This window comes from Polypterus senegalus, chromosome 7 (genome assembly GCF_016835505.1).
Source record: "Polypterus senegalus isolate Bchr_013 chromosome 7, ASM1683550v1, whole genome shotgun sequence".
NCBI lineage: Eukaryota > Metazoa > Chordata > Cladistia > Polypteriformes > Polypteridae > Polypterus > Polypterus senegalus.
In genome coordinates this window covers 126,283,759-126,298,412 of record NC_053160.1, presented here as the reverse complement: position 1 = coordinate 126,298,412, position 14,654 = coordinate 126,283,759, and the positions used below count along the sequence as shown (strand labels likewise).

The 14,654-nt window shown below is 37.8% G+C and overlaps 1 protein-coding gene across 9 annotated transcripts in view; it reads left to right on the top strand.

The window, feature by feature from the left end:
• Window positions 1–14,654, top strand: part of ssbp2 (single-stranded DNA binding protein 2) — a 695,743-nt gene that overhangs the window by 638,998 nt on the left and 42,091 nt on the right. The window lies entirely within an intron of this gene.

Below are 14,654 nucleotides of genomic sequence, written 5' to 3'. Positions count from 1 at the left end.
TCTAAACATATCAATGATATAATTTTCTAAACAGCTTAATCCAGTTCGGGGGCATTTTCTAGATGGGTTTGGTGGAGATCATTGTGCACAAGTAAAGAAACGGCCCCCGACAGTGTGTCAGTCTATCTCAAAGCCCACTAACACATACACATTAATGGTTTTTTACACTTGGGCCCATTTGTATTTACCAAGAAATGTAACATGCATGTTTCTTTAGGTGCAGGTGGTTCATAAGATGAATTTAAGAAAGAATTAATTTACACTGTTAATTCATAACAATAATTCATAATTTTTTAATAATGAAAATATAAATCTGTTAAAGGTAAATATAAATTTACTGAAAAGGGAAACAAAGATATATTGAAGGTCAATAATATATATTTTTCAGTTAATAATCAGTATCAATCCATTATCTGAAAGGGTTGGAACTAAGGTGTATGTCCTTCTGAACGCAAAATGATATTCTTATGTTTACAATATTTTGCAATAAGTGACTGATGTTTCTTCAGACTGTTAAGTTCTTTTAAAATGTTGGGTGTTTCCACCATGTATCTACTTTACAAAGCTATAGAATATTCACTTTTAAACTTAAACTCAATGTATGCTTGATTGTGATTGCATAATACAGTCAAATCTCATGTGATCTCCTTATACAATGTAAGCTTTGGTTTCATTAATGATAAAAGATAACTTTGTTATTGGTTTTAATTCAAGTCAAGAGCCAGGGTCAAGTACTTCTGACTGAAAGAATTTTGACTGGTTACACAAAATCCTAGTTTCATGAGTTTCGTAGATAAAGAAATACAAAAGACTTAGTCCCTGCTCTGTTTGGTTTTTATTGCATAGTGATTCTTGCCTTGTTTGTCTTTCTTTTACATAGAGAGCTAGTTAATTATAATTGTTTATACCACTAAAATACATTCATTTATAACAGTAAAGTATCCAACACCAGTTAACAGGGGCAATACATCATTCTCTTTTTCCAAAGTGTTACAGAGATTCCATATGTAGAAGTGCTGCAATTAGCTCATTTAGATTCACAGCTTTGCATGGTTACTCATAACACATTGACATTTGTGAACTGTATTAACAATTCTTGGTAGCTGAGTCTTAAATGTTGTTTGTTGTCACCGCTATACTAGTGTTGCAGGGTTTGCAACAACAAACTGAAAGAAATGCTGTGCTTTTTTTGAAGAGTAGCCATTTTATTTAACTTTCAGATTCCCCTGCTGAGATTGGAAGCTTCTGACTTCTGTGTTAATACATGACACTTGATGTATTGCTCTGTCTAAAGTATCATTAAAATATAAGCTTTTATAATAAGTGAGATCTTCATGAAAAACCCTGTATAATGCTTGGCCTGTGACTAGTAATTTATTTGATGCATTCCAAGTACATGTTCTGACTGTATCATATGGATTTCATATTTACTTTTTTTGTAGCGGTACTGGCTCATACGACTGATGTAAAGACCAACAAGTAGAAAGCTTTACATATACAGTATGAAGAGAGCACCATTTACAACAGTGGGAAGTATGCATTTATTCTGAGATTATTTCCATCAGAATGACTGCATATGGATATGGTCTTTGCTATTCCTTCAAGGGACCCTTTAGGGTCAGTCCTGATCGCTTTAGTCAAGGCTACCTGTAATTTCAGACATTTTGACTCAGACAGTATGAAATGTAGACTTTTGAGCACAATAGACCAAGACTTTCTTTGCCCGAGTTAGCAAAAATCTACAAATGTATATGCAAGGAACTTGTCTAATAACATACAATAACTTTAAAAGTTAATCCAGTGGAGAAGCCTGGGAGAGATTTGCCTACATGGGAGCATACAGTAATTGATATGCACTGCTTGTTTCCAACTAGGCACCATAATGTGACTCTCAGAAAACAGCACATTCTACATGAATAAAACAACATCTATCATCCAGTTTCTTACACGTGTTTCACTGGCAGTGGTTTTTCAAATTGCAGCCTATCCCATCAACTGTGAGCTCCAGGAATTAACCACTCTGTAACAAGTATTGTGGACTTCACTCTCACTTGCTCACAATGGACCAGTTTCTATTTTTCAATCAGTCTAACATCATGTTTGTGGACTGTTGCATGACAAAATTCCCTGTAGGAAATTGCAGAAAACTATGAGAGAACATGCACAGTTTGAAGGTAAGCCAGCTAAAAATCAAACTGAAACCCAAGGAGCACTATTTGCTATGCTAACATGCTGCCCTCATCAATATTTCATGACATGTTAATACATGCTAAAGTAGTTCCAGTAAGCCCAAGATATTATATTTAGTAATTGTTATGAACCAGTTTTGAGTCACTTTTTTTTTTTTTATTAATCTTATTACAATAAATACAAAGCAATCAAGATTTTACAAAAAGAAAAATTGAGTTAAGAACAGATCGATCCCCACCCCTGAGAGAGAGAGCAAGCCAAATAACGTTACATTTAAGGCTTGTAAACATACCTAATTTAAAAAAAAAATTCTCTGTGCTTTATGAACTTATTTTAAAATATTGCTGATTAGATCCTGCCATGTTTTGACAAAGGTCTGTACAGATCCTCTAACTGAGTATTTGATTTTTTCCAATTTCAAATAATATAACACATCGGTTTCCCACTGACTTAAAAGAGGAGAGTTTGGATTCTTCCAGTTTATCAGAATGAGTCTGTTTGCCAACAGTGTAGTGAATGCAATCACAAATTGTTGGTCTTTCTCCACTTTAAACCCCTCTGGAAGAACCCCAAACACAGCTGTTAATGGGTTAGGAGGGATTGTGAGTCCAAGGCTGTCTGACAGGTAATTAAAAATTTTTGTCCAGAATAATGTTAATTTGGTGCAGGCCCAGAACATGTGACCTGTTGAGGCTGGGACTTGGTTGCAGCGTTCGCAGGTTGGATCATGTCCTGGAAACATTTTGGAGAGTTTTAGTCGAGACAGATGTGCTCGATATATAATTTTGAGTTGTATAATTGTATGCTTTGCGCATATGGAGCTTGAGTGAATTCTCTGCATTGCTACTTTCCACTCCTTTTCTGATATATTAATTGAGAGATCTTTTTCCCAGTGTCCTCTTGGATCTTTGAAAGGAAGGGATTGTAAAATGATTTTATATATTGTAGAGATGGAGTCTAACTCCTTGAAATTGAGCAATAATTTTTCCAGCATGGTTGAGGGTGCAAGATGAGGAAAATCTGGAAGGTTCTGTTTAACAAAGTTCCTGATTTGAAGATAGTGAAAGAAATGTGTAGCTGGAATGTTAAATTTGGAATGTAATTTTTCATAGGATGCAAAGACGTTGTCTATATAAAGATCTCTAAGCAAGTTAATTCAAAATTTTTCCAGATATTAAAAACTGCATATGTTTGTGAAGGTTGAAAGAGGTGGTTCTCTTGCAGAGGTGCCACAGATAGAAGCTTCTCCGTCTTAAAATGCTTTCTACATTGGTTCCAAATTCTAAGTGAGTGGAGCACAATTGGGTTATTAGTGTATTGCCGATAACGTGTGTTTATTGGAGCACAGAGCAAGGAATACAAAGAAGTACTGCAAGATTTTACTTCTATTGCGGTCCAAGCCTGTGTATGTTCTTCTATTTGTGTCCAGGTTCTTATCGCCTGTATATTTGCTGCCCAGTAATAAAACTGGAAGTTAGGTAGAGCCATGCCACCTTCTGCCTTTTGTCTTTGTAGGGTCGCTCTTTTGATGCGTGGATGTTTTGAATTCCAAATAAATGAGGTTATTGTTGAATCTAATTGCTTAAAGAATAATTTATTAATGTATATTGGGATGTTTTGAAATAAAAAAAGGAGCTTAGGAAGAATATTCATCTTAACAGTGTTAATTCTTCCAGCTAGTGTGAGATGAAGGGTTGACCATCTATGCAAGTCTTGTTTAATTTTTTCCATGCAGACTGCGAAATTTTGTTGATAAAGAGCTTTATGTTTACTTGTGATGTTTACCCCGAGGTATTTAAACTGTTCTGCAATGATAAAAGGTAGGGTGTCTAATCTAATATTATATGCTTGAGAATTCACTGGAAAGAGTACACTTTTATTCAGATTAATTCTGAGACCAGAGATCTTTTGAAATTCTGTGAGTGCTGCTAAGACTGCAGGCACAGAATTTTCTGGGTCCGATATATACAGTACCATGTCATCTGCATATAAGGAGATTTTCTGTTCCAGTCCTTCTCTGATAATCCCCTTTATCTGATCAGTATTTCGACAATGTATTGCCAGTGGTTCAATGGCAATCGCAAACAGCAGTGGTGACAAGGGGCATCCTTGTCTAGTGCCACGTTCTAGTTTAAAGTAGTCTGAGCAAATGTTGTTGATGCAAACTGAAGCTTCTGGGTTAGTATATAGTAATTTAATCCATGCACAAATGTTCGGGCCAGAGTCACTTTTTTTCTTTATTTTCATACTGTTAATAATTACTGGTGGTGCGGTGAAGGAGATCGATCACATCCTCGTGGGCAGACGCTGCAGACTCTTGCAAAACTGCAGGATCTACAGAAGTGCCCAGTTTGTGAATTCTGACCACAGACTTGTTGATGCTACTCTTAGGATCCAGCTTAGGTCCAGTAGGTTACTACCTACTAGGAAAATGAGCCTGGACTTGGCTAGACTCCAAGACCAGCCTGTTTCTAATGAGGTTGCACGCATTTTGTCTCTGGAACTTTCAGATTTGGGAACGACTGCCGATCTTACTATATGGTTGCGAGACATGGGCGCTATCCAGTGACCAGAGACGAAGACTGGACTCCTTTAGTACTGTGTCTCTCCGGAAAATCCTTGGGTACCGTTGGTTTGACTTTGTGTCGAATGAGCGGTTGCTCATGGAGTCCTAAATGATGCACATTATCTGCATTGTGAGGGAGCATCAGTTACAGCACTATGGCCATGTGGCGCGTTTCCCCGAGGGTGATCCGGCTTGTAAGATCCTCATTGTTGGGGACTTGAGTGGATGGACCAAAACAAGGGGTCGCCCACGTAACACCTAGCTGCGGCAGATAGAGGGTCATTTCTGGAGGGTGGGACTGCACCGCGTGTCTGCTTGGGGGGTTTCAAACTGGGATCCCAAGTTGTTTCATTGTGTAGTGGGTGCGGCAACGCACTGTACCAGTGCATGCTCCCCAACTTGAACTTGACTTGACTTGTTAATAATTTTAATATAATTTGTTTACATTTTTGATGCCTTTTTATTTTGCTTTTCTTGCTATGATGCTGTCAGTTTGTGATTCTTTGTTGTTGGCAGTAGTGCTCCAATGCCATCACGTGATGTGAGATGTCATCTTTCCAACAGTCAGTGCTTAATTTTTAAACTATGAGGTGCAGGAACTCAAAGTGAATGCCCAAGTGTACAACATCGGTGGACCAACAACAGCAATTTGGGCACCGGTAATGTGGAATTACATTGTGGCAATGGTCATAGAAATAATTAACACTAGAATTACCAAAGCCTATGAAAAAAACTTGTAATCCCAGCCTCATCTGAACCTAAGAGACAGGAATTTGCAAGTAACTTGCAAAATGAGGAGAAATGTGATCATGAAGAACATGGAAAATAAAAGATGGAATATAGTGGGTTTGAAGAGCCTGAAAAATCCTGAAAGAAGAATCATGACTGATAATAATGGATCAACAATACCTGGAAGAAGTATATGGAGTAAGTGGTGGATGAGGGAAATTGATTAGATAGTGATAGGCCCGAGGAAATTTTGAGAGAAGTAGAAGGTCATCAAGTTCAGTGTTTAATAGACATATGCAACGTGATTGTGTGTAAAGGTAAAATTCCTGAAGACTGGGAAATAACTGCTCATAATTCTCTACAAAGGAAAGGGTGATTAATTGAAGTTTGGGTTCAAGATTTTGATATAGGTAATTAAAATGACTTGAGAGAATGCTAGAGAAAAGAGCCAGAGATCAAGTTTAAGTTTGTGAAATGTAGTTTGGTTTCATGTAACCAGAGAAGTTCATGAAAAATGAAAGCTCTCATATATTGATCTCAAATGGTAAAAAGGTGAAGCAGAATAGAGAGTGAAAGAAGTGAAATGGAAGCCTAATTAAGAAGCAAGATACCTTCATTTAAATGTAGGACAGACCGAGGATATGTTTGGAGACAGGAAGTATGGATGAGGTGGGTGCATAGCTGGTAAAGGTGATGGGTGAAATTCAATCCAATGCAAGGTTTGTATGAAGTGGGTGCATAAAACATGTAGAGGTGCCAAGGGTAGTCTACAGATGATGAATGCAACCTTTGTTTGTAGAAAGCATGTGAGAGGAGTGCTGAATGTCGATTTAGCAATTGCAAGTTTGTATAACAGCAGTGGAGCTGTTTTTGATAAAGTAAGAAAGTTTTGCTGTTTGTAACATGTTGAGTGCAGATGGAGACTTGGGCACAGCAGGCCAAATCCATTTAGACTTGTAAAGGAGTCTGTCTCTGCTGTAGATGGGTAAATGTTTGAAAACAATATGAAGGTTGATCTAAAAGAATATTCTTAATAAAAGGTTTTAAAAATAGTCTACAAGATTACAAAATAAACAAAACACAAAACTGAATGATTAATATCAGAAACCAAGGGCAAAAGTCCATAAACAAAATAATCAAATGTTAGAATTTACTCTTAAAAGAGGAATCCAAGAAAGATGATCTGATCAGCTCAGCAGTAGCTAATGTCTCAGTATAGGCATCTCTGGCTTTTAATAGGGCCACAATTTATTATGTTCAGTCCAAACATTATGGAAAGCATAACTTTATTTTTCCCTGCTTATCTAATATTCTCCATTGTAATTTAAGATGGCATGTGGTTTAAGTATCATAATACATAATAGCATAAGAATTACCGATATTTGCCTATAATAACTAATTGCCCCATTCTAAGAGAGACAGAAACAGTGCACTTTAGTGTGTATACATGTTTTCCTGTGACTTAACATTCAAAATTTAACACCAGCTGGTTTCAGCTGTTTGCATGTCATTTAGAATTTCAATAAACAGAAACAAGATACAATAATATATTTCAATAATCAGACACAGGTGGATATAATGTATTTTACATAATTACAAACATTACAGGCACTGCTAACTTTGGCCGGAGTTTGGTCCCTAAACTATTTATCAACCATTTTTAGAATCTCCAAATAATTCCACCCTTTTTGTTTTAAATCACATCAGTTTCACAATCTTATTAGTTTTCATTTGTAAAACTGAAACCATCCACACAAAAAAGCTGTTATTTAAAAAATTTTTGGTGGTAAAGCAGTTTCGTTCCTGTGACTAGAATAAAAGCCAGCCTAAACGTTTCATGTGCTGTAGGTTGCTTTTGTACAAACTTTTGAAGTCAACAAAGCAAATGGTATATTTAAAATTTGGCTGCCATGCTGAAGTGCTTTTGGAACTAAAGTGTAAAAGGTAATTATCAGCAGAGTGCACTAAAACTCCAGGATGGTATGCTTATGCTGTCATATTCTGGGGGCGACTTTTATTTGCACGCGAAATCAGTCCTGGAGCAGTCAGTCTGCTAGAAGAGTGGATTATGGCAGAAAATCCTTTGAATTCCTGCTTTCCCATGACGGGTTCCTACAGCCCAGAGTACTGAGCCTAATATTTAGAGTCACGGATTACCTGATATAGACAATTTGGTGGCATGGTTGCCATAAAGATAACAAATCTTTTCACATGTACAGTATGGTGCAGCTTTTACGAATGTTTTACCTTCCAGTTTTTACAGAATGAAAACCTGTCTTGTATAGGTTGTGCTGCACCAATCTAAATTGTGTTTGCAGATTTCTTATTGTTATTTCATGTCATTATAGCATCACTAATGGACAATTGTATACTCTTTGGTACCTGGCCACTAATTACCCAGTTTTTCCTTCTCTAGCTCTAGAAGGGGTCTGAATTCCATGATTCTATATGGATGCTTTCTTGAAATCCTTTCTTTTATTTTTGTGTTTATGAGTGTGGGGGGTGGTAAGACATTTTGTGCTACTCTATAACTATTCTTGAGCTGAGCTTGAGAGTTGGCATTTCACAGGTTTTCAGTATACTTTCTTTTATTTCACCTCAAATGCTACAGACCACACATTTTAACATTATATATATATATATATATACTATATATATATATATATATATATATATATATATATATATATATATATATAATTTGCTATCTACTGCATTTGCCACTGCTCTCTTTTCTTTACCCTTTTATCTTTTCAGTAAATAATACTAACTTAATTGTACTTCCGCTTTTCATTCTAGAAATGTTGAGAGCACTGCAATATAGTAAGCTTGAGAAGCTGTACCATCATCTATTGTGTTTTTCCTCTATGTTTTGTGTCAACTTTCACTGTGGCTAGCATTCTAAGACAGTTTTTAAAGAATACAACAATGTATAATGTATAATGTATAACAATTAGAAGTGCTCCAGTTTTCCAGTTTTAATAGACTGTATTTTGTGAATGCCAGGCTCAATATAGTGTTGGATTTCAAACAATGATGTTTTGTCTACTAGTCCATCCCTACATCTGCTATCCATTGATTAATTGGTAGAAGCTGACAGACTTGGCTCACCACAAATATATTTGCTAATTTTTTTTTTTTTTTAAACATAAGGTGAATAGAAATTTCCATGGACTGTTAGACTGAGTTGCCCATTCTCATTAATACTTGTTTTCCTATCAGTTTCCTTTTAATTGTATAACACAAGCATTTGCGATGTTGCTATTAAAAAGCCTCTGTCTGTCTAAAAGAAAATAATTCTGTGTTCATAACTTGGAATAAAAGTAAACCAAAATTAACTTATTAATTAGTCAAGTAATTAAGAGAACGCTGGCTTTAAAGTTTATGAAATGTATAAATTTAAGTTTTTTAACCAATCAATTAATATGTTGATGACCAGCATTTCCTTAACTGTGAAAGGTACTAATCTGATGGGAGAATAAATTCAAGGAAGACTTAAAACTTCTCTTGCACTGCAGGTCCTGCCATTATTAAGTCTTAATGCTCTCTCATCGGGTCACTCAGGAGTTTCGTTGAATTGCTGGCATTGTCTCAATAATGCTATAAAAATTCTTTTATGATTTAAGTAATCCATTTTAGAAAGTCAGGCAGAGTCTGCATGGAGCAGAGTAACTTGCTACCTGTTTTGGGTAAAGTGGGGCTGAGCAAACACACCATCTGTGGGCTCTAGCCCTGTTAAGTAACTGGGAAGGCGCTGACTTTCATTGTGATTCCCTGAGTTATTGCTACAGATCCTTTAGAGAATTTTAGAGAAAAAAATCCCATCCAGATCGATTCCAACAAACATATCCTGCATGGCTCAGCAGTAAATAAACATTTACCTCAAGCTGAGCAGTTCACCCAAAAAAGCCCAGTCAGCTGAATTACTTGGCCTATATATTTTTTTTTCCTGATGGTTTTAAAGGTGAAATGATGCAAGTCTGTTTTTTTCCAAGTCAAGCTTTAGTGTGCTTTCAGCTTTTAGTGGATGGTTTTATTTTAATTTAGGACAGTTGTCTTTTGTGTAATCAGCATTCTGTTTCATCAGTCACAATTTTATGTATGTTTTCGATGAATGACACCTTGAGAAATTTTTCCTGAGCATTTTGAATATTGCTCTTTTCTTTTGAAAGAGTGTAGTTGTTTCTTGGTTGGTATGGCCCTTTTGTTTTCTAGCAGAAATTCTGTTCTGCCAGGCTATTACAAAATATACTTTGTTTTTATGACTTTGGCTTAAGACTGTCTTAGATGAATTTAAAAGTTCTTTTACTAATAGGACATTTATACCAACAGAAATACCTTTATTAAGTTACCATTATCTTAATATAATTTTTCAGTCAAAAATCCAGAGATGTTTTATTAATAAAAGTAATTTTGTAACTTTAACATCTGTTGTAAGCTTTGTAAAAAATAAGCAGATTTTTCGTTCTGTTTAAAATAAAACTATTAAAAACACAGTACAGTTTTTCATACTCTCACTAAATGAATTGTTGTTGTATTGTCCACACCTTAAAACTTGTAACAACAACAACAACATTTATTTATATAGCACATTTTCATACAAAAAAAAATGTAGCTCAAAGTGCTTTACAAAATAGAGAATAGAAAAATAGAAGACACAGTAAAAAATAAAAATAAGTCAACATTAATTAACATAGAATAAGTAAGGTCCGATGGCCAGGGTGGACAGAAAAAACAAAAAAAACTCCAGACGGCTGGAGAAAAAAATAAAATCTGTAGGGATTCCAGACCAAGAGACTGCCCAGTCCCCTCTGGGCAATCTACCTAACATAAGTGAAACAGTCCTCTTTGGTAACCTCAATATTGTGTTTGTAAGACTCACCTGTACAAGAAAACCGCTACATGCAGGGTATCATTCGATGCATCTTGATGTCTAGTTTTTCAAGATGCAGAGGTTTTTAGGTTCCTCCCACTTTTCTAGACCTGAAAAACTCTCATTTGTGGACCAGGAAACTACACCAGAGTATCTTCAGCACAAGTAATAAGCAGGCCTTGAAGTAGTTGTGCATGCCACAACAACCCCAGGAGTTCACTCCCTAATGGGGTATGATGGGTCAAAGAACCCCATTGTGAGTGTTCCTGCAAAATTCACAATTCAGCAAATAGTGAAAAAGTCGCATGCCACTGGTTCTGTGAATTAAGTCCTCATAAATGTATACAGCAATTGTCACAACAGACAGACAGATCTTGTCTGTTTCATGAACATGTTACAGCGCATGTAACTTTGCACTGCTGCTGATGGAAACCATTTTTTAGCATAGAATTTAAAATAGTGAGCACCATTATTAAATTGGATGACCATTTTCTAAAATAATAAAATAACAGGGCGACACGGTGGCACAGTGGGTAACGCTGCTGTCTCGCAGTAAGGAGACCTGGGTACGCCTCCCGGGTCCTCCCTGTGTGGAGTTTGCATGTTCTCCCCGTGTCCCGGGTTCCCTCCGGGTGCTCTGGTTTCCTCCCACAGTCCAAAGACATGCAGGTTAGGTGGATTGGCGATTCTAAATTGGCCCTAGTGTATGCTTGGTGTGTGTGTGCACTCTGCAGTGGGCTGGCGCCCTGCCTGGGGTTTGTTTCCTGCCTTGCGCCCTGTGTTGGCTGGGATTGGCTCCGGCAGACACCAGTGACCCTGTAGTTAGGATATAGCAGGTTGGATAATGGATGGATGGATAAAATAACAAAACAACTTTTAAAGTGTACGGTGAAATTAATAAAACTCTTAATAATCTGGTGCTATCCCTAAGCTAATTTTTTGTGCTCCACCCTCTCACTACTAATCCATGTATAGTTTTGCTCAGCCATTTACTTATGTTTCTAAACTCTGTGGTTATCATACTCATATCTTCACAAATGAGCTATGAATACTTGTTTTGTTTTTCTCCATGCTGTCCTTGTGCTTGTATGCTTTGTTCGTTTCAATTGAAGTTATTATAATGTTTATATTTGCCTTTAGGCAGAATCCATGTATAAATCCATGAATTTGGTAAACAGCTAATTCAAATTTAGGGTCTTAGGAAGCTGGAGCATATTAAGACAGACATTGGTCCTGGTCACACTCACCCACATTGTTAGCCAGGGACATTTTGATTTCAGGACAAACAAACATCATGATTGGTTGTATATATCTGTAAATATTTATTAGTATAAGTTTACATAAAGCCTATGTAAATAATAGAGGACCGAACCTCTATTGGGTTACAATGCAAGCTCTAGTCATGAATAGGACAACAGTGCCTTTTAGGGCACACTCACACATCCAGATCCACTGTCCTTGAGTTATTAGACAGCATTGTTGTGTTTCTAACCAGCGAATATACTATGGCATTTTTTATGAACATTATGTAATAATAAAAAGATCCTACATACTTTTTTGAGAGATTGAGGTGTGAATACCTCCAAGTGTTGGTTATAAATGCAAATTAAAAAGAAGAAAAATACAAATGTTAGATTTAATGTATAAAAAGTTTTCACTTAAACGTATAGTAGGTACTTAGATTTTGCTACCAGTTTTAATTTCTTGTCTGTTGATATCTTTAAAAGGTTTATTATAGTAGTAATGTATTTTAAAAAATGTGATTAGTTGGTGCTATATTTAAATCCTAGGCTCAGTTACTGTCTGTGTGAAATTTTTATGTTTTCTCCTGGTTTTTCTCTGGTTACGCCAGTTTCTTTCCATATCTTAAGTAGGGATGGGCAGATCGATACCACAGCAATCAATACTTCAGTACTCAAACTACACTCATTTGGTGTATCAAGTACCATTAAAAAATATGGATTAGTATTTTTTTGTGTAAGATCCGGCAGAAAGGTTCTTGCAAAGGCATTTAATGTACTAATACACTTTCCACTCTCACGTCTCTCTGATGATCCCATAAACCCACGCCCCTTTCACAAGTGCAGACTGTTATACGACAATGGTAGACTGAAAGCGTAGCGTTGTATGCTTCTACTTTTTACAGATAAATAAGAATACAGCTGACTGATGCAATATTTGTGAGAAGAAGGAGCAGTACTGTGGCAAAACAAGTAGCCCATTTTAAAAACACGCATGCTGACCAACAGAAAGGCGTTTGTAAAAAAATCATAGAGATGCAATCCTGAAGCACAGTGATTTAGTTACAGTCAGTGCCAGAAAGGGAACATTGCAGGAGAGTTTGCAAAGAGGCACAAGATGTTATGCAGGTAGCTGCTGCTAGCAGGGTTATGTAGATGGTGGTTTACTGAAGACTTTTTAGTTTAGCTTAGCATTTTGCCATTTACCACTCATTAAATACTTATGAAATGTAAAGCCCATTATTAGCATAATAGGACACATAATAGTGTAAAGCCTCCATCTGCTTTTTGCAGATGATGTTGTCCTGTTTGCTTCATCAGGCCGTGATCTTCAGCTCTCTCTGGAGCGGTTCGCAGCTGAGTGTGAAGCAGCTGGGATGAGAATCAGCACCTCCAAATCCGAGAGCATGGTCCTCAGCTGGAAAAGGGTGGAGTGCCCTCTCAGGGTTGGGGGAGAGATCCTGCCCCAAGTGGAGGAGTTTAAGTATCTTGGGGTCTTGTTCACGAGTGAGGGAAGAATGGATCATGAGATTGACAGGCGGATCGGTGCGGCATCCGCAGTGATGCAGGCTCTGCATTGGTCTGTCGTGGTGAAAAAAGAGCTGAGCCGTAAGGCAAAGCTCTCAATTTACCAGTCGATCTACGTTCCTACCCTCACCTATGGTCATGAGCTATGGGTAGTGACCGAAAGAACGAGATCCCAAATACAAGCGGCTGAAATGAGTTTCCTTCGCAGGGTGTCTGGGCTTTCCCTTAAAGATAGGGTGAGGAGCTCAGTCATCCGGGAGGGGCTCAGAGTAGAGCCGCTGCTCCTCCGCATCGAGAGGAGTCAGATGAGGTGGCTCGGGCATCTGATCAGGATGCCTCCTGGACGCCTCCCTGGTGAGGTGTTCTGGGCACGTCCAACCGGGAGGAGGCCCCGGGGAAGACCCAGGACACGCTGGAGGGACTATGTCTCCCGGCTGGCCTGGGAATGCCTTGGGATTCTCCCGGAAGAGCTGGAAGAAGTGGCCAGGGAGAGGGAAGTCTGGGCTTCTCTGCTTAAGCTGCTACCCCCGCGACCCGACCTCGGATAAGCAGAAGAGGATGGATGGATGGATGGAATAGTGTAAAGCATAATTGTTAGAGCATTTTGCCACAGATTCTGTCCATTTTCTTTTTTCTCCAGATTTAAAAGAAGGGTACAGTTTAACCTATATACATAAATAAGAATGTTAAATAGTCTTAACACTATGCAAAATACTTACTAGGTATGCCTAATCTGAAGATGAAAGTTTTCAATGAAAGTAGTTTTTCATTTCCAAAAAATAAGTGCACAAGTAAATGTTAATAAAAATATTAATTATTTTTCAAGTTTAGTGGTGTGGAAACCCAGGGCGTGTACAGCTGCCCCAGCCCGACACAGACGGGCAGAGACATGAGTTTGCCACACAGCACACATTTATTATATACACTATTCTCTGCTTCCCACATCACAGAACACAAAGCACCAAATGCACAGTCCAACACAAAAGCCTCATTCCTCTCCCGACAAGCTTTGTCCACCTCCTCGCGACTCTGGCTCCTTTAGTAGTGGTGGCTGGCTACTTTTATAGGGCACCTGGAAGGATCCCAGGTGTTGGACAAGCTTCCTCTGGCAGCACTTTCGGGTGTGATGGAAATGCTTCTGAATTGGGCTTAGGAAAGGTCCAGTAAGCTCTCTCCCCTGTAAGGTCCAGTAAGCTCTCTCCCCTGGTCCTTCCATGATCGAGGCATCCTGGCCAGGTAAGGGCCCCGGCGGTCCGCCACAATGGATTTAAAAGTTCTTTAATTGCATTTGTAACAGCATCTAGTGTAATAAAAAAAAAATCTACCTTTTTTGTGCTCCTGCCTCCTCCTACAGTCCAAATTCATGCAGATTTGGTAGATTGACAATGTTAAATTACCTTGTCCAGAGATTATTCCTGCCTTGCACCCACAGAGACAAAATAGGATAAAGCGTAAAAAAGGTCAATGTTATTTTTTCAAAATACAAATTTGAAACTTAAGTAATGCGGTGGGTTGGCACCCTGCCCAG